Below are 22,267 nucleotides of genomic sequence, written 5' to 3' on the forward strand. Positions count from 1 at the left end.
TAGCAGTAGTTCACTTTCGGGGTTAAGAATGAGGTTTTTTCTTGATCAGGTGGGTACATCGGGATTTGATTGTATCCCGAATAGACATCCATAAACGAGAGGTATTTGTATCCGGAGGAGGCATCCACCAGGGCGTTGATACTTGGGAGAGGATAAGGATCTTTTGGGCAGGCTTTGTTGAGATCGGTGTAGTCGGTGCACATCCGCCACTTCCCATTTGATTTTTTCACCAAGACGACGTTAGCTAGCCATAGTGGGTACTTGACTTCTCTTATGAATCCTGCCTCCAGTAGAGCTTGCACCTGTTCTTCCACGGCTTGGGATCGTTCTGGTCCGAGCTTTCTACGTCTCTACTGTACTAGCCGAGACCCTGGGTAAACTGCCAACTTGTGGCACATTAACTTAGGGTCTATGCCCGGCATGTCTGCGGCTTTCCATGCAAAGAGGTCGACATTATCTCGCAGGAAACGTATAAGGGACTCTTTTTTGTCTCCCTTTAGGACTGTGCCAATATTGGTCGTTTTATCTAGAGTATCCCCGATTTGAACATTTTCTGTTTCGCCTTCAGGTTGTCGATGAAGTTCTTCTCGTCCTTGAACTCTCTCGAGCTCTATGGTGTGAATTTCTTCTCCTTTGCCCCTGAGGTTCAGACTCTCATTGTAGTAGCGGCGCGCTGTCTTTTGGTCTGCCCTTACTGTTGCGATTCCTTCTGTGGTCGGGAACTTCATGCACAGATGTGGGTCGAGACTACTGCGCTGAGCTGATTCAGCGTTGTCTGACCTATCAGGGCATTGTAGGCTGTACTTACGTTGACCACAATGTAGTCTATATTGAGTGTCCTTGACCAATTTCCTTTCCCGAAGGTTGTGTGTAATGAGATGTATCCAAGTAGTTGGATTGGAGTGTCTCCCAGCCCGAATAGGTTGTTTGGATATGCTTTGAGCTCTTTTTCCTCTAGGCCGAGTTTGTCGAAGGCTGCTTTGAATAATATGTCAGCCGAGCTTCCCTGGTCTACCAGCGTGCGGTGGAGATTAGCGTTGGCTAATATGATAGTGATGACCACGGGATCGTCATGTCCTGAAATGACGCCAACTGCGTCCTCTTTTGTTAAGGTGATAGTGGGGAGTTCAGGCGCTCATTCTCTTCCTTTGACATGATATACTTCCTTCATATGTCTTTTGCGAGATGATTTGGAGATTCCTCCTCCTACGAATCCTCCATGTATCATGTGGACATGTCTCTCCGGGGTACAAGGTGGTCGTTCAGTTCGTCCGACCTCTTCGTCCCTTCTTCTTTTTCTAGGCTCATCTGATTTGTTGGCTAGGTACCGATCTAGTCTCCCTTCTCTTACCAATTTTTCTATGATGTTCTTCAAATCAAAGCACTCGTTGGTGGGATGTCTATATATTCGATGGTATTCATAGTATTCTGTCCGATTTCCTCCTCCTTTCTTACTTTTGAGTGGACGAGGTGGGGGTATCTTTTCAGTGTGGCATACTTCTCGATAGACATCCACAAGATACACCCGAAGAGGGGTGTAATTGTGGTATTTTTTTATCTTCTCCCCGTGCTGATATTCTTTTTTCTTGGTCTCTTTATCTTTATAGGAGAATCTGGATTTTGAGGTCTCTCCTAATCGGGAGTTTTTCTCCATGTTGATGTATTTTTCTGCTCATTCTTGTACTTCATTTAGAGATGTGGGATGTTTTTTCGATATGGAGTGACTAAAGGGTCCCTCTCGTAGGCCGTTGATGAGGCCCATAATGGCTGCTTCTGTTGGTAAATTTTGTATGTCCAAACATGCCTTGTTGAATCTTTCCATGTAATTGCGAAGGCTTTCCCGATCTCCTTGCTTGATCCCTAGTAGACTTGGAGCATGTTTAGTTTTATCCTTCTGGATGGAGAATCTGGCTAGAAAATTTTTGGCCAAGTCGTCAAAGCTTGAGATGGACCTGGGGGGTAGGTTGTCAAACCATTTAATTTTTATCTTTGTTAGAGTAGTTAGGAAGGCTTTGCACCGAGTTGCGTTTGAGGCGTCGGTGAGATACATTCTGCTTCGGAAGTTGCTAAGATGATGGCCGGGGTCTGTCGTGCCATCGTATAGAGTCATGTCAGGAGGTTTGAAGTCTTTTGTGATTTTAGTCTTCATGATCTCTTTGGTGAACGGGTCTTGGTCTTTGCGGGAGCCATCGTCGTGGCTAGATCTGGTAGTTTTGGTTTTGAGATCGGCTTCAATCTTTAGGAGCTTGTCCTCTAATTCGCGACGTCGCCTGGCTTCTCTTCGTAAGTCTCTCTCGGCTTCCCGTTGATACTCAACCTCTTTTTCGAGTTGTTTTAGGCGATCCTGAAGTGCCTTCATGGCTCCCGTGCTTGGGGGGTCCTTGTCTTTGTTAGGTTGAGAAGTATCATCCAGTGTAACCTCCACGTTCTTATGTGGCGTTCAATTTTCCAAATCAGAGTCATGGTCGTTGTTCAGGTTATCCGCCATGGTGATGGGATGACTTCCAGGTCCCCGGCAATGACGCCAATGTTTCGAGATTTACCTGAAACTGTAGGTCGATCTCGAACGAGATCTTCTGTATGGGTCAGAGCTGACGCATCCGGCTAGTAGGTGGCGGCCGGAGCTGTCGTGTCCGACTTGTTGGACTGGCAATGCTGCTGATCCTTTGTCACCGGAGGATGGTGGTACCTGCAAGGGACTCCGATGCTTAAGTTAGCGAGGGTATTAAGTAGGTTTTTTGTAGAATCAGAGTATGAGTTATACCTGGGTGCTTCAGTGTATTTATAGTAGTGTGGAGTGACCTTTCTGGAGATAAGATAGTTATCTTATCTTATCTTATCTTTGAGTGAAGTCATCTTATCTTTAAGGGAACCGCCCCTATCTCTATAGGCTTAGACTGCCTTTGGATTTGGGTCGTGTTCCTCTGTTTGAGAAGAGATCGGATAGCTCTGTCCTGAAGAGGTCGGTTGACTTGTCGTTTAAACATCCCGGGTCGGACAGTTCAACCCAGGGTATGAACAGTACCCATTCTGAAAATATTTTAGTGGGACATTTTCTTAACATCCTTCTATACCTTTCCCAAGCATCATAAAGAGATTCACTATCTCCTTGTCTGAAGCCTTAGATGTCCAGTCTCAGCTGGGTCATCTTTCTTGGGGGAAAGTATTGATTTAAAAACTTGTCTACTAACTGTTTCCAAGTTTTTAAACTAGCTTTAGGCTAGTTATCCAACCACCTTTTTGCTTGGTCCTTTACAGCAAAAGGAAAAAGCAGTAATCTGTAGATATCTTGGTCTACTCCCTCACTGTGTACTGTGTCAGCAATCTTTAAGAAATTTGCCAGAAACTCTGTAGGTTCTTCCTGAGAAAGCCCAGAATACTAGCAGTTTTGCTGCACTAGAGAAATGAGTTGAGGGTTCACTTTAAAGTTACTTGCTCTGATGTGAGGTATGCTAATACTTCTTCCATAGAAGTCAGCAGTGGGATTCGTATAAGATCTCAGAGTTCTTATGAACTCTTCATTCCCATTTAGATTCATGATTAAGAAAGATAGAGGATGAAGAAGGAAGAATGAAGATAGAAGACGTAGAAGGAGAAATAGAAGTAGAGAAAATAAACAATAATTAAAATATATATTTTTTATTTATTTATTTAGACCAAAATTAAAATTAATTAATTAAAAAAAATTAAAAATTAATTATTGAAATTCGAAAAAGAAGAGAGAGAAAGAGAAGAAAAATTTTTGAAAATAGAATTGGATGGGTTTTCATCATATAAACTTGCACTTATTCCCTTGAATAGCATGCTTTTGAACTTTCCTTCCAAATTGCGCTTGATTATGAAAATATGCTCTTTCGTGTTCAAGTTAATCTATTTATTCCGGTTGCCTTCCATTCGATGCCTTGATGTTATTTGTGAGTGATTCCAGGTGTATAAGGTAGGAATGGGTTGGAGAAAATGGAAGAAGAGCATGCAAAGTGGAGGAAACATGAAGAATCAAAGGAGATGAATTCAGAGACGTGTGCGTGTGCACGGCTGCCTGTGCATACGCACAGCTGCCCAATCAAAGCGCATGGATTGCTTCGAGCGCGTTGCACATCCATTCAAGCATCGTCTAGTGTGTGTGCGCACGACTACTTGTGCGTACGCACAGGACGGGATTTTTCGCAAGGTGTGCGGACGCAAGCATCTGTGCGTCCGTACAGGTGTCTGCATATGACTTCATTAAAATGGCACGTGACTCGCGATTTAGGAGCTTTGGAGGCCCATTTCTGAAGTCTTTTAGCTCATATTGGAGGGGAAATGAGGAAGATAACATAGCATATCATTAGTATAGTTTTAGGAGTAGTAGTAGGAAGCTTTAGTTAGTTTTTCTCTAAGTTTTTCATCATCTCTATTAGGGTTTATATTAGGGTTTTACATTCAAGTGCCATTTCCATTTTTGATCTTGGATTTTGCTAGCTTTCATTGTAAGTATTCTCTTGTTATTACTCTTTATAGTTACATTGTCATTACTCTTTCTTCTAATTCAAGTTATAGTTCAATTTTGCTTCTTTCTTGCAATTTTAATTTCTTGTTGATGAATTTGATGTTTGATGTTTGTTTCATGCTTTCTTGTGTTATTCTTGTTGATTGAGATCAATTATTGCTTTTAGTTTCAAGCCTTTTCTCATTTTCTCCATGTTTAAAGTTTTTGCCCACCAAGTGTTTGACAAAATGTCAAACATGGTTTTAGGCTAAATTTTTTGTTCTTGGCTTGGGTAAAGTGAGAAATTGGGTTTCTTGAGTTGGAATATCCAACATTTAGTTTCAATTCTTGGATTGTTAATTGTTCTTGTTCCCACTAACACTAATTTGTTGCTAAGCCAATTAGCAAACAATTTAGGATTTGTGGGTTGGGAACACTTATGCTCATTTAACTTACCTTCCAATGTGAGGGTTGATCAAGTGAGATTAATCCATCATAATTGTCATAATTGTGGTTCCAACAAGGAAAGGACCCTTAGCTCACTCCAAGACAAGACTCTTTTTTATGCTTTTAATCTTTCATATACTTCTATGTTGATCTCTTTTATACTTTACTTGTTTATATTACATAGTCGGTTCTTTATTTTCTTCATTAGTTCAATCATTAAAATTTTGCATGTTCTTTTATTTCTTTATATGTTCATTTCTTCATTGACAACCCCTTGATCACTACAACTGGATTTGCACACTCATTGTTCTAAAAGTACTCCTTGGGAGACGACTCAGGAGTCAAATACTCTCGGTTTTGAATTAGTTTTGAATTGTGACACATCTTGTGAGTTTCCAATTTGATCGGCGGCCAACTTGTTGGGTTAGGACTATACTTACAATGCTAATTCTATTTTTGGATAATCGAGTTCCTAACCTATATGCGATTTGGCCATCGTCAAGGAATTAGTTAGGGAGTTTGAAAAAGAAGAGAGAGAGGATATGCAATTAATAAAATAAAAAGATTTTAATTTAAGATTTGTAATTTGAAAATTTAAATTTAAATTTTGAAAATTGAATTTGAAATTTGAAAATTAAAATTTTGAATTTAAAATTTTGAATTTTGAAAATTTATATTTTGAAATTTGAAATTTGAAAAGATTTAATTTTTAAAATTGAAATTTGAAATTTAAAATTTGGATTTGGAAATTGAATTTTGAAAGTTGAAATTTTAAATTTGAAATAAGATAAGAATTTTGAAAAAATATGATTTTTGAAAAAGATAAGATTTTTAATTTTGAAAAGATCTGATTTTTGAAAATTTAAAACTAAGATAAGATAAGATAATAATTTAAAAATTAAAATCTAAATTTTTAACTTAAAAATTTCGAAAATATGGTTAGGATAAAAATAGAAAAGATATTTTTTTATTTTTGAATTTAATGATGAAAGAGAAAAACAAGTAAAAGACTCAAGACTTAAAATTTTTAGATTTAATGCCCCTAATTTTCGAAAATTTTTGGAGAGAAACACAAAGGGACACCAAACTTAAAAATTTTAAAATCAAACACACAAAAAATACAAGAACACTTTGAAGACTAACAAGAACAAGACTCAAAAACTCAGAAAACACAAGAACATGTACAGAACACCAAACTTAAAACTTTTGAACATCAATCATAAAATTTTCGAAAAATTGAAAGAGAAACACAAGAAAACACCAAACTTAAGATTTTTAAAAAATCAAACACAAATTTTTGAAAAATATAAAGAAAATAAAGAAGAAGACACTAATTTTAATGGAATTTTAGAAGATCTCAAAATTTTTGGAACTGGAAAGCAGGAACATGCATGACTCACTATCAAGAACAAGGATTAAACAAAGAAAAGAAAAATAATTTTAAATTTTTTTTTAATTTTCAAAAAAACAGAGAAGAAGAAAATAAAAATTAAAAGACTCAAACAAAATCAAAGATCAAACAAAGGAAAGAAAAATATTTTTTAAAAATTTTTTACCAATTTTTGAAAAAAACAGGGAAGAAGAAAATAAAAATTTAAAGACTCAATAAAATAAAAATTACCTGATCTAGGGAGTAAGATAATCCGTCAGTTTGTCCAAACTCGAACAATTCCCGGCAACGACGCCAAAAACTTAGTAGCACAAATCCCCACACCTTCGTACTGTTGTACCAGCAAGTGTACTAGGTCGTCCAAGTAATACCTGAGCATGTCAGGGTCGATCCCACGAGGATTGTTGGCTTAAAGCAAGCTATGGTTATCCTGCAGGTCTTAGTTAGGCAGATTAGATGGATTTAACGTGTTTGAATATTGTATAAATTACTTTTTATATCAAATATCAAATAGAGTCAGTAATGGTAGTAGAGAAAAAGAGTAATTAGAACTCAGAAGTCGTGTAAACTGTGAAAAAAAGTAATAGGAATAAGGTAAAGGATTGGAGTTGCTTAGTCTTTCTGAATTAATTCTAGTATCACTGTCTTCTCTGCTTGTCAATGACTTCTTCTATGGTAGGTTGTATGTGATCAATGCCATGGGCCGTGGTCATTGATCTCCTCTGCTACAGATTGAACGCCATTGGTCGTGGTCATGCAATCTGACGAAGGGTGAAGCGCTTAACAGTCCATTCTCTTGGGCTGCGTTTGTTTCTGTGGACAGGACACAGAGACATGGACAATACACATGTAAAACGTGTTTAGACAGAGAGATATGGACACTGGACACAATGTCTCTGGGACACTTTTTTTTTATTTTTGTGTCCACTTTTAAACGAAGGACACTGATGGACACGGAAATAAGATGGTGGACATGGGATTTTTAATAAAATTTTTTCTCCTTTTTGTCCATGGTTATTTTACATTATTCCACTATTACCCCTTATATTGTCTTGTGAAAATCCCTAACCTTAGCTTTTCTTCACCGTCGTTTCCAGGTACTCTCTCTTCTTCTTGCTCTCTCTTTTCATTCTTCATCTTCTTCTTGCTCTTTCTGTCATCGTCTTCTACTTCGATCTCTTCTTCCTCTTCTTTTACTTCTTTCACAGCAATATCTTCTTCTTGCTCTCTGTTTCTGTCTCTCTTTCATCTTCTTCTTTTTCCTGATTCTTAATCTTCTTTTTTCTTTCTGATTCTTTTATTGATTTCTTTTAGGGTTCTTTTCTCTTCTAATTTTGTATCTTCTTATCTTTTTTATTTTTTATTGGTTTTTTGTGTGCAGCCAATTACTGCTTGTTCTTGTTACAATTTTCAAAAGCCTGTTTATCTCTTTATCAGTCACATAATCAGATATTACTCTGCCTATCCCTTTATTGTTTCTTAGTTTTGTTTTTATTTTTCTATTCAAAAGAATTCCGTTCTACTTTATCTTTATTTTTTTCATTTTTAATTTTTTATGATTTTTCAATCTAAAAATCATATAAGAAGAAGAACTACATTCTTTTCTTTGACAAAATGTTAAATGTTTATAATGATAGTATGAATGAATAAATGAAAAAAAAATTTTGAATTTTAATATGTTGATGTATTTGTTCATAATGAAAGAATGAATGAAAAAATTGTATTGAATTTGTCTCTTGTTATTAGTTTGAACTAAAAATTAAAATAATTAGTGAGTTATTTTGTTGTTGCTCTTATGGCTGTTGTGCTCATTGTTGCTAATAATTATATAGTTGTTTTTTATGTGTTGATTAGGGAAGAATGGAACCATCGGATCGCTCTGAGCAATTTAGACGATTTCTTTTTTTATTTTATGATTCAGGCTGAACTTGAAGCTGTTATGATATTAGTTTTAATGTTTGTATTTTTGTATTTGAGAAATAGGAGAAGAGGACATTACTTGATTAGGAATAGAGAAATTAATACTAATCCCTTAAGGCGGAATGTATTAAACCGCATAATATGAGGGGGCGATAGAAATTGCATTTGGGAATTAAGGATGAGCATGGATGCATTAGGAAGATTGTGTAAGTTACTAAAAGTTCAAGGTGGATTAAGAGATGAATGTCATGTAAGTATACCTGAGCAAGTGATTACGTTTTTAATAATACTAGCTCATCATAAAAAGAATCGCACACTTCAAGTTAGATTTTATAGGTCAGGAGAAACAATAAGTAGATATTTCAACAAGGTGTTATCCTCGGTCATACGTGTCCAAAGTCTATTGTTTGCAAAAGCTGTTCTTGTTCCAAATGACTGCATAGATCCCAGATGGAAATGGTTCAAGGTAAATGTAGTAAATAATTGAGGTAGTGGTTTTGTATAATCTATAATTTTGTATATAATTAGTCTTGACACTTTAATTTCTTTGGTTTAGGGTTGTCTAGGAGCATTAGATGGAACATATATAGATGTGACTGTCCCTGAAAAAGACAAATCAAGATACCGAACAAGAAAAGGTAAGATATCAACTAATGTCCTAGGCGTATGTAATCGAGATATGAATTTCGTATACGTACTTAGTGGATGGGAAGGATCCGCTTCGGATTCAAGAATCCTTAGAGATGCCATTTCACGTCGTAATAACCTCAAGATACCAATTGGTATGTAATTCTTAATTTTTAGATATCAAAAACATTTCAATGTTTTTCGTTCATTCGAATTCCTTAGTCCTCATAATGTATCTCTTTCGATTTATAGGGAATTATTATTTAGTGGATGCGGGTTATACTAATTGCAAGGGATTTCTAGCACCATATAAGCATACTCGATACCACGTACAAGAATGGGCTCATGGTAGAAATGCTCCTAGAAATTTTCGAGAATATTTTAACAAGAAGCACTCTTCAGCTAGGAACATTATTGAGCGTTGTTTTGGTTTACTCAAGAAGAGATGGGCAATTTTGAGAAGCCCTTGTTTCTATAAAATTAAGACACAAAATAGAATAATTATTGCTTGTTGTCTACTACAAAACTTTCTTCGGCTTAATATAGAATTCGACCCTGAAGAGGACACATTACTTGATGAGGAGCATGTGCTTATTGGAGAGGATCATGGTGGTAACGAAGATGGTGATGATGACATGATTGAGAGTGTAGAGGCCATCAATGACTGGACTGCTTGGCGAGACAATTTAACAAACGAAATGTACAACGAGTGGATGAATTCTCGAGTCAATTAGTTAATTTCTTTTTTTTATGTGTGTTTTATTAGATTATTTCAATTTGTTTTGTTGGACATTTGTTGTAAGAGCTAATTGTAAAACTTTAATTATGTGAACTACATATGTAGCACTTTATTAAATGTATTATATTTTATAAGTTATTACAATGATGACATCATGTATATGCAATGTTTATTTGAATTTTGATTGAGTTAATGTAGATTATAGGAAAAAATGGACAGACATGTCTGGACTGACGAAGAGATAGAGGCATTTGTCAGTTTTATGGAGGAGCTTGTCATTGAAGGAGGAAGAGCTGATGCGGGTCAGTTTAGACCTGGATCTTTTGAGAATCTTGCTACAAAAATGAATGAAAAATTTCCAGGTGGTAGCTTTCAAATAAGTCATTGCAAGAATAAGGCCAAAAGGCTAAAAGAGTAGTATCAATTTGAAGTTAATATGGCAGTCTGTAGCGGTTTCGGATGGGATGATGTGAAACAATATGTGGTTATGGATAACAAAGAAATCCTAGCTGCATATTTGAAAGTTGGTTTTCTAGTTTGAATTTACTATTTATATTCTGTTCAACATCTATTTCTGTCCTTCTATGATATTTTTGTATTTTCTTTTCCCAGAAACAAGGACAAAGATTGTATACTCCAGGGAAGCCCTTTTCCCTTGTATCCGCGTTTAAAAAAAATATTTTGTAAAGTAAGAGCAAGTGGAGTGGATGCTGTAAGTGGCAATGACGTTGAAGAAGAAGTACAAAAAGATGGAGATGAAGAAACGGATGATGAAGAATTTTTTATGTTTAACTCAAATCATGATTTCAGTGAATCTCTTCCCCAACAATCTAATTATGTGGGTTCATCTTCTAAGAGAAAACAAGAAAAGAAACCACACTCATCTAAAGCGACGAAAGACACCAACATGATGAAGGAGCTAACTAAGACCCTAAAATATGTGTTTGATCAACAGGGAAAGCGTTTGGATGCATTTGCTCAGGCTATGATAAACACTCATGAAGAAAAAAGGATTGGTGACATGCTTAGTGAGCTTGGCTTCACAGATGATAAAATTATTTCTATTGCACTCAAGTTCTCCACAAATCTTCAGCTGGAGAAAACCTTTTGGTCACTAGGACATAATCAAAAAGCTGGATTTGCCAGAGCTATATTGCATAGTTAGAGTTAGAGTTAATCTCTTTTCAAGAAACAAATTACTGAAGTTAGTATTATGTTTTATGTTAATTTGTGTGTTAGGATGTGACATGTGATACATTTAGTTATGTGGTTCTAATGTGAATTGTACATTGATTTTTTGTTAGTGCAGATTTTTTACTTTATGTTAGTGAAGATTTTAGGATTTTGTTTTAAAATTTTGCATTACGTTTATAGTGCAGAATTTTAATGCAGAAATTAGTTTGTTAGTGCAGAAATCTAATTTTATGTTAAGGCAAAATTTGGGAGAAAAAATTGGTTTAGTTAGAGCATAAATCTAATTATATGTTAGTTCAAAATTTTGACATATATTTAGTGCAGACTTGATGCAGAATTTGGTTTAAGCACAAGTTGTTCATGTTATCTCGGTAGCCATTGGCAGCTGCTGCATAGTTCTATAACGCCATGTCTAAATTTACTTCTCAAACAAATATAGTGTTAACTTTGAATCCAAATTAACTAATGTTAAATGCAAGTCCACTCTTTGATTATTTATTTTATTTTTCCTCTTTTTTCCATTTTTCAGGCACGTTAACAAGATGTACTATAATACAAAACATAAGTGATCAATGATCATTCAGTAGAACAAGAAAATATATAACATCTTCATAACGAATCGTAACTCTTCCATTATTAAGAGTATGAAAATTGGCCATACAAGGAAACTACATAGAAAGGCTTATAAAAGTTTAAATATAAGGAATGAATCTAGGTATGTGTGCATTGAATTGTGAGTTTTTATGAATACAATACTATTTTTATGACTAAGAACATTACATTAGAAAGAAGAGAGCCTTGCAATTTTTCTAAACTTCTCATAGGATACCCAGAATACAAATTGCCATGGAAGCTAATGTGTGGGCGTAAACTTTATCATCAAATATCTTGCTTCTAATAACCAATTGTTTGGCATGATCATAGCATGCTAATTCTCCCATGTTCACCAAGAATGCTCTTTGGACATCAGGCAAAACACACTTCCACATCCCTTTCAATCCTTTGGCCTGTACAATCTTTCTAAAAGCACCTTGACAAGATCGGCTAGACTTGCTGTAACCTGTATAACTAAGAGTAAAAATCTTATGGGTAAAATAAAGAATATTCACATATAAAGATATAAGCATCAATGTAAGGGTCTTTCATCTAACTTTAGTAGTATAACTAATCATCAACAATAACAACAGAGTCAAAATATTCAATCACCAAAAAACTGAGGGCAATTGGATCCAGGCATAAACAAAGTTCGACAATTTTATCCAAAATCTCCTTAAAAAGCATAGATTAAACAATCACCATAGGAACAGTGAGAACTGAGAACAATCATAGATTAAACAATTGAATTTATAACTCAATCTCAACAAAATCAATTCAATATGAACGGACTGAATTCAAATAAAAATTCAAAACATTAAAAGTTAACGAGAGGGTTGAAGCAGAGAAGAAGAGACTTGAGACCTGAGACCTGAAAGGGTTGAAGCAGAGACTACATACTTGAGACACCACAAAAGCTAGAACATCAGCAACTGTGAAACTCCATGCGAATAGTTAACGAGATATATTATACAATATATTGTAATAAATTATTCAAATTTTCATGTTAAAAATTGTGAACAAGGAGCAATTGAGAAAAAGAATAATTGAAAAGGGAGATTTTCGAAACCCTAATTCCTTACCCAAATAAACTTTTCTCTGACATGTTTAAATCAAGGTTAAGGGAAAAACATCAATTTACTTGTCTTTTTTTTTTTATCAAATCAAGGATTTGAAACATCTTCTTCAAATCTAATGAAAATCAAATAGGATAGAACTTACAAAGACAAGATTCAGAACAACAACCGAAAAGAGAAGGAAGAGAGACTGCGTGGGCAGAAACAGAAAACGAGTTGGCAGCGGCACGAGAAATAAGAAACGTCGTGCAGGTGGAACAAGGATCATTCCTCCACCGTTCTTGGGGAAGGGTACGGTTAGGGTGGCAGTGAAGGAGTCCGAGACGGAGATAGTGAGAGGTGGGTATGAATGTTAAAATTAAATATGTATATTTTAGTAATTTTATATCATATTGTAGTCTTGTTCATATTAATCCAAACATTATACTAGACATTACATTAGTGTATTATCTATTGTATCCAAACATAATACATAAAGAGTAATTTTTAGTGTCTTTGTCTCAGTGTCTCTGTCTTAGTGTCATGTCATGTCCTGTCTACAGAAACAAACGCAGCCTTGGCGATCCTACTTAAAATGCCATAGACAAGGTCAAATCTTCCAGATCAGAGGATGCTGCTTCTTAGGATTCTAGCCTATACCACAGAGACCCTAATCTTCCAAGAAATCAGCTGAATTGGTGTCTCGAGAAGTCCCCAATGAAGTCGTGGATTAACATAGCTGTTGGCTCGTTCTTTCCAGTCACGTATTCATACGAACCCAAGTAGACGCGGGTGTTTGTCAGGTACATTCGTCTTAATGTGATGAACAGAGCTGATTATCTGATCATCCTATTCACCACGATGAAGATCGAGTATACATCTTAGAAATAAATCAAACACGGATCGAAGAAGAAATAGTAATACTTTTATTAATTCATAGGACTCAGCAGGGCTCTTCCCCTCAACCAGGAGGTTTAGAAACTCATACTGATGTGAAAAATAAAGTAATACACGAAAATATGCTGAATGATGGTGAAAAGTGATGTAAAGTCCGAATGATCATGTAAAATAACTCTTAAATACTAAACTAATGACTAGTAAGGGTAAAACAATCTTTTTAGTAATAAAAATCCACTTCTGGGGCCCACTTGGTGAGTGTTTGGGATGATCTTTGATGAGATCCACGTGCTATGAGGTCTTTTGGGCGTGGAACGCCAGCTAGGGGGTCCTCCCTGGGCGTTTGGACGCCAGGTTCTGCTCCTTGGGCGCTGGACGCCAGAAAGGGGGCAGGAAGCTGGCGTTGGATGCCAATTTTGGGCCTTCTAGTCTGAAACAAAGTATGGACTATTATTCATTGTTAGAAACTGGAAAGCTCTGGAAGTCAGCTTTCCATAGCTGTTGAGAATGCTCCATTTGGACTTTTGTAGCTCCAGAAAATCTCTTCTGAGTGCAAGGAGGTCAGATCTGGACAACATCTGCAGTACTTTCTCTGTCTCTGAATCAGACTTTTGCTCCAGCTCCTCAATTTCATCCAGAAAATACCTGAAATGGTACAAAAACACAAAAACTCATGGTAGAACCCAAAAATATAAATTTAACACTAAAACCTGTAAAAACTTAACAAAAACCAAACAAAACATACTAAAAACTATATGAAAACTATGCCAAAAAGCGTATAAAATATCTGCTCATTACTTATCTCTCTAGAAACTACCTAAAGCATGTTTCCTACACTAACTAATTGCTCCCCCTTTGATCCATCTTAAATTCTGCAGGAAATAGCCTTGTAAATGAGTTGGATTTGGGCTTGGGAAGCTCAGAAATCGCCCCCAGCGAATTCCCTTTAAGTGAGTCACGTGCCGCTCGTCACGGGTGCGCGTCGCTGGCCAAAATTCCTCCTCATGCATATACGTGGGTGACGCGTGCACATGGCTTGCAGATCTTCTTTTCATGTGTACGCGTAGGTGACACGTGCGTGTGGCCTTCAATTCTCCAAATGCTCATTTCTTCATGAATTCTCCACTTTGCATACTTTTCTCTTCACTTCTTCTATCCAATACTTACCTTATGAATATGAAATCACTCAACAAATATATCAAGGCATTGAATGGAATTAAGGTGAATTAAAATTAGCGATTTAAAGGCCTAAAAAGCATATTTTTACTCTTAAGCACAAATTAGGAGAAATTCACAAAACCATGCTATTTCATTGAATAAATGTGAGAAAAGTTGATAAAATCCCCCGAATTCAAGCCAAGATAAACAACAAAATTGGGGTTTATCAAATACTCTCGGTTATTTTTATTAGGTTGAACTTGTGACAACCAAAATTAAACTTTGATGCGGGTCAATTGTTAGTTTGGAACTATACTCTCCGGTTTCTTATGGTTACAATCCACCCCAAAATGCACACCAATATGAACCAATTCCTCAACATAGCCCTTTACAATCTTACTCACAAGCCACACCATACTACCAAACAGCTCCATATGATCCTAACCCATATCCGCCATACCAACAACTATATGAACCATACTTAGAGCCACCACCATTCCAACACCAATACTCCCAAGAACCATCACTTCCATATACACTACCTTAAGACTTTCACCAATATGAACCACCTTCCAACTATGATACCTTTCTTCCAAATAATGAGCCTTTTTCATTACCATCTCCTTTATTAAATGAAGTTCTCCAACCCTTAATGCAAGAACAAAGAGTGCTTCTCTCTATTCTCCAAAGGCAAGAAGAAGAACAAATGAGGCAAGAAGAAGACCTCCAAAAGATGGCTACCTTAGCTGAAGCGATGAACCACTTAATCTCATTGTGCTTTTGTCATCAAGATACTCCCATCGGCAAATGTGGAACTGCAACTGAGAAGAATAGTGAGAAAGAGAACTTGGAGCTTCAAGGAAAAAAAGAGGAGTTGAAGCAAGAATTACAACAAGAGAAAAAAGTTGGGATACTTGAACCAGAAGAAGTGGTTGAAGAATTAAGAGAGGTTGAGTAAGAAGTGGATTCTAGATTTGAGGACACTTCCACACCAATTAGTAATATTGATGATTTTGTGAAAGTAGTCAAACTTTCTTCCATTGAAATGGAAATTGATGTTGAAGAGGACCGTGCACAATCTCCGAGACATGATTCAAGCAATGAGGAAGAATCAAGAGAAGTTGAGCAAGCGACAAGTTCCATTATTGAAGATAATTTCACACCAACTAATGATTTCTTTGAATTTGATGAACCTTCTTCCATTGAATTTGAGGTTGATGTTAAGATAGATTTTACATTACCTCCGAGTTATGACATGAGTGATGGAGAAGAGTTAGAAGAAGTTGGTGAGGAAGTAATTGAACATGAGGAACCTTGTCGAGAGGTGGAAATTGCCTTGCCCAAGTTGTCAGAGACCTCTTTTCCTAAGTCACCATCATCCACCTTAACATTTGAGTGGGTAAAATTCTTATCCTTAAGCTTTATTATTCCACTTGAATATGGTTTGCTTGAGATGGATGGTCAACTTAGAGCTCTTTGTGGATTTAAGAGCAAAAGAGAAATAGTTAGTGGTTGGAATTGACATTCAAGGATCATTATGGTTGTATGTTCAAAGTTTAAGTGCAAAGGTTGGTGTAGTACTCAATTGAGATGATCTAGGAGAGTTTGGTGCTTAAATTAGAATTCACAAACCTTGTCACCCGAATGGAAGCATGAAGATCAAGAAGAAAGGGTGTTGACATACAAGGTTTGGGACCCCAGAATACACATCAACCATCATCAATCTTGGGGTTTTGTTACTTGCTTGAGATCTATTAGGAGCTTGGTGTGCCTAGTTTGGGATCCCGGAGGCTATTGAAAATGCAAACATTGGTAGGAATTCAAGGAAGAATTCAAGCATAAGCCACTATAGCAAGGGCAACCCCTTCAATTGTCTAACTTAAGGATAATAAACAAAAGTGCTAGGTGGGAGATACCCCACCACGGTAAACTCTTCTCATTTTCTCTTTTGTATATAGTTGATGAATAAATTAAGTTTCCGTTGTTAGGTACTTCCTTTCTCTATATCATTCTTGTATATATTTCTCTTAGATGTTAGTTGCTTGGGTAAATTTTTTGTTTAGGTTGCATATTTGAATAGTCAATAATTTTTTCTTGAATTGCCTTTTTGTTTTGCATTGCATGTTTAAAGATTTTGTTAATTTTGTTAGTTTGCTTGGTAGAATTTTTGTTTTAAGTCACATGTTTGAATAATTGACAATCTTGTTGAAAATCTTGTTTTGAGTTGTATTTTTGTTTGAATTGAATAGTTGAATGCCTGAATAGTTTTAGAAGTTAAAGATTTTGTTAATTTTGAAGTTTAGCTTATCGTAAGAGAGAGAGAGAGAGAGAGAGAGAGAGTCACGCGTACGCATGCCCCACGCATACGCGTGACCCCCAAAATTTGGCCATGCATCAACTATGCGTGGACTGTGCACCGCATGGCCTGCACAGAGAGTTGTGCCAGGACCATGCAGGAACTGTGCCTTGGGCACGACTGTACGTTATGCGTACGTGTTCCCCACGTGTACGCGTTGTCTCCCATCTTTCCCTTGTCTCGCGTACACGTGACCACCCCCTGTTTCACCCACTCTTCTTTTCTCTTCTTCTCTCCATTTCTTTTCTTCTTTTCTCTTCTCTTCTCCTCTTTCCTTCTTCTAACCATCATCTACCACTAGTATTCACCATCCACCATCATCTTCTTTATTTAGTTAGCTAGTTAGTTAGTTAGTTTAATTTTCTGTAGTGGATAAGTGTTAGATTATTGATTTGATTTGCTATTTCTTGATGCTGAAATTGTTTATTGTTGAATTTCTTTACTGAGGTTATAATTTGTTGCTTGGTATTGAATTTTTCTTCTTTGATATTTTTACATACCAAGTACTTGTGAATTACCTTTCAAGCATTCTAAATCTTTTGAATTGCAGGTTCTGGCCATCATGTGATTTAAATTCTTTAACCATGACTAGGTAATTTTTTGATGCTGGATGATGTGTATTTATCTTAATGCATTGTGTTGCATGATCATATGCATCCATATTTTATGCTTATGCCATAATGACATGTTACTCCTTAGTTGTCTAACTATATGCTCTACACATTCTTCAAACTATTCATTCTGGCATAAAGCTTCATTTGTGAAATTGGATTGTAAGCTCACCTGGGGATTTTTTTTTTAAATTCTCAAGCTATATAGACCATGCTTGGTATGTGATTGATTTTCACTTCTATCTCTCTTTTCCTAAGTTGCATAGCACCCATGTTCCACCTTCTATGACAATTAGGTGATACAAACTAAACTTCAAAGTATGTCATTGATTGATGTGTGACTTCCATATTTTCTTCGGTTCATTGAATTCTCTTACACATCAATCAATGTCCAATTATTATCCATTTCATAATTGCTTGATTATTTGCTTGAGTGCTTTCATACTTCTTTATTGCTTGCTTGTTTGTTTTAACTTACAAGTTTTCTTTAGAGTATCTCAAGCACACTAGAGTGAGTGAAGTGCATACTTCTTTTATATAATTGTGACATAGCTTTCAATGCTAGTGTGTATGTTCTAAATCGCACGCAACTTGGAATTCACACACTTATTTTCATTCATGTCACGCACTGATTCACTCACTTCATTTTGGTGATCATCACCTCATTCCAACAATTTGCGCTTCCTTCCCTTTGAGTTTACTCATTTACTATTTTATATCTTCAGGATGAGTCATCATTAGCAACAAAGGAAGCAGAAGAAATAACATGAAGTAGCCAGTTTATCCACCAGCTGAAGGTGGCAATCCATGTAGTCACCGTATCCCTTTGCTCGTCTTTGAATGCATCAAGGATGGTGCAAACTTTTAAGAGTGGGGAGGTTGTCCGACCAATCGGCTAATCTTGGGTGAAATTTTCTAACTCCAACACTTTTACATTTTAATTTTTCTATTACTACTAGGTCATTTAGAATTTTTAGTTGTATTTTTTTTGTTTGCATATATATAATAAGCTTAGTCAAAATAATGCAATTTTTCAAGGAATTTATTATCTATAGGGCACCCCAATTAATTTGAGTAAAAAAAAATTTCATTGAACTTGCTTGAATTATATATTGTGGAACATGTTTTTGAGCTAAGAACACATAAGTTTGTGAGTTTTTGAGCCTAATTGTGTGGTTGCATCATATAACCACTATTTTCCTTCTTGTGCGTTATTTTTTCTCTATGATTGTAATCTTTGATTTGTTTGGTTCTTTATGTCCATTATTTTTTGTATGAATGCATTTATATAGGCCTTTATTTCATTTGAGCCCACATACCTAAATGGCCTTACCTTTTTATCCATCTTTGTTAACCAATTTTGAGCCTGTTTAATCTCTTTTGTTCTTAATTTTAGCGCATCACTATCCCTAAGTGAAAAACAATAAATGTTCTTAATTTGAATCTTTGATTAGGTTAGATTAGTGAGAGTGTATATCATTTAAGTGGAGAAAGTTTACAAATATTGGTTGAGATAAAAGTGTATTTTTGAGTTTTTATTAAAAATCTTGGAAGTTGGGTACATACTCATGCATTGAATGTTGAACCATATGCATTAATCTTTTTGTATATATTATGCTATTGAAATAATAATAATAATAATAATAATAATAATAATAATAATAATAATAATAATAATAATAATAATAATAATAATAATAATAATAATAATAATAATAATAATAATATAGAAAAATAAGAAAAAAAAAGAAGGAAAAGAATAAAAAGGGGTCAAAATGCCCCAAGAAAAGTAATAAGAATAATGCATATGGGATATGAATTGAAAAGAAGGCTTGAGTGTGTGAAAAAGTGAAGAATGGGTAGTTAGGTTTGTATTTGAATTGTATAGGTTGTTATATATATTAGGTGAGAGCTTAAGTTAGTCAAAGATTCAAATTTCATGCTCACTTGACCATATGCATCCTTACCTTGACCCCTAGCCCCATTACAACCTATGAAAATCCCTTACGATATTTGTATGCATACATTGAATACCTATTGATTATTAAATAAAAAACAAATCTTAGAAAGCATGATTAGAGGAGAATTGAGTGAATCAACCCTAAACACTCGAGTGATTAGAGCATATACACATCCGATGAGGGGTTCGATTACTCAATTTTATGTTTTCACTTATGATCATCTCTTATCTTGCAAGTTTATAAATTCTTTTCTAGAACTCAATTGAATTGTGGATTTGATTTTATTCAATGAAATAGCATAGTTTTGTGAATTTCTCCTAATTTGCACTTAAGATTAAAAACATGTTTTTTAGGCTCTTAATTTGCTAAATTTAATTAGCTTTTTTTCTATTAGATGCCTTGATGTGTTTGCTCAGTGATTTCAGCTTTAGAAGGCAAAGATTGGATTGAAGAAATGAAGAAAAAAGCATGTAAAAGTGGAGAATTCATGAAGAAATAAAGCTTGGAATTCTGCCCAGTTCCGTGTATGCGTGACTAGAGATTTCGTCAAGCTCTGCGTACGTGTGACACTTGTCACGTGAGTAACTTTAAGAAATTGTAGCTGGCGATTTCTGAGCTCACTCAGGCCCAAATCCAACTCATTTCTGAAGTATTTGAGGCCAAATTCAAGAAAGAACAAGGGGAGAGGAATTAGGATAACTTAGGAACCATGTTTTAGGTCATTTTCTAGAGAGAGAATAGTCTCTTTATAATTAGGATAGATTTAGGTTTTAATCTTGTCTTGGTTTAGTTTTCCTTGTAATTTCTTGTTCTCACATCTTTGTTCTCTTAGTTTACATTGTTTATTTCCCTTTTATGTCACTTTTATGTTTATGAACTCTTGTTGATTTTGATTTATATTAATACAATTTGATGTTTCTATGTTTATTGTTGCTTAATTAAGTTGTTATTATTATTTTCTTGCATTTGGTAGCTGGTGCACAAAATTACAATCACACTTTTGCAACTCCGCACAACTAACCAGCAAGTGCACTGGGTCGTCCAAGTAATACCTTACGTGAGTAAGGGTCGATCCTACGGAGATTGTCGGCTTGAAGCAAGCTATGGTTATCTTGTAACTCTTAGTCAGGATATCAATAATTCTCAGATTTAATTGTAAAAAGTAAAAGAACATGAAATAAATACTTGTTATGCAGTAATGAAGAACAGGTTGAGGCTTTGGAGATGTTTTGTCTTCTGAATCTCTGCTTTCCTACTATCTTCTTCTTCATGCATGAAAGGCTCCTTCCATGGCAAGCTTTAAGTTGGGAATCACCGTTGTCACTGGCTACTTCTCATCCTCTCAGTGAAAATGTTCCAAATGCACTGTCACCGCACGGCTAATCATCTGTCGGTTTTCGATCACGTCGGAATAGGATCCATTGATCCTTTTGCGTCTGTCACTACGCCCAACACTCGCGAGTTTGAAGCTCGTCACAGTCATCCCTTCCCAGATCCAACTGAGAATACCACAAACAAGGTTTAGACGTTCCGAATCTCAGGAATGGCCGCCAATAATTCTAGCTTATACCACGAAGACTCTGATCTGAATCATGAGGCTAAGAGATATGCATTCAATCTAAGGTAGAACGGAGGTGGTTGTCAGGCACGCGTTCATAGGTGAGAATGATGATGAGTGTCACGAATCATCACATTCATCAGGTTGAAGTGCGAATGAATATCTTAGAATAGAAGCAAGCGTGATAGAATGGAATACAGTAATAATTGCATTAATTCATGAAGAATAGCAGAGCTCCTCACCCCCAACAATGGGGTTTAGAGACTCATGCCGTAGAGAATACAATATGAAATGTGTAAAGTGTCATGAGGTATAAGATGAATCACTAAAAGTAGTTTTTATAGTAAACTGGTGACCTAGGGTTACAGAAAATGAGTAAGCTAGGGTGTTTAGTGTAAAAATCCACTTCCGGGGCCCACTTGGTGTGTGCTTGGGCTGAGCATTGAAGCTTTCATGTGTAGAGACTTTTTTTGGAGTTAAACGCCAGCTTTTGTGCCAGTTTGGGCGTTTAACTCCAGCTTTTGTGCCAGTTCTGGAGTTAAACGCCAGAATTCTTGAGCTGACTTGGAACGCCTGTTTGGGCCATCAAATCTCGGGAAAAGTATGGACTATTATATATTTTTGGAAATCCCAGGATGTTTACTTTCTAACGCAATTGAGAGCGTGCCAATTGGGCTTCTGTAGCTCCAGAAAATCCACTTCGAGTGCAGGGAGGTCAGAATACAACAGCATTTGCAGTCCTTTTTCAGCCTCTGAATTAGATTTTTGCTCAGGTCCCTCAATTTCAGCCAGAAAATACCTAAAATCAAAGAAAAACACACAAACTCATAGTAAAGTCCAGAAAAGTGAATTTTAAATAAAAACTAATAAAAATATAATAAAAACTAACTAAAATATACTAAAAACAGTGCCAAAAAGCGTATAAATTATCCGCTCATCACAACACCAAACTTAAATTGTTGCTTGTCCCCAAGCAACTGAAAATCAAATAGGATAAAAAGAAGAGAATATACAATGAATTCCAAAAACATCTATGAAGATCAGTATTAATTAGATGAGCGGGGCTTTTAGCTTTTTGCCTCTGAACAGTTTTGGCGTCTCACTTTATCCTTTGAAGTTCAGAATGTTTGGCTTCTATAGGAACTCAGAATCCAGATAGTGTTATTGATTCTCCTAGTTAAGTATGTTGATTCTTGAACACAGCTACTTTATGAGTCTTGGCCGTGACCCAAAGCATTTTGTTTTCCAGTATTACCACCGGATACATAAATGCCACAGACATATAACTAGGT

The sequence above is a fragment of the Arachis hypogaea genome, chromosome 14, assembly GCF_003086295.3.
Source record: "Arachis hypogaea cultivar Tifrunner chromosome 14, arahy.Tifrunner.gnm2.J5K5, whole genome shotgun sequence".
NCBI classification, from domain to species: Eukaryota; Viridiplantae; Streptophyta; class Magnoliopsida; order Fabales; family Fabaceae; genus Arachis; species Arachis hypogaea.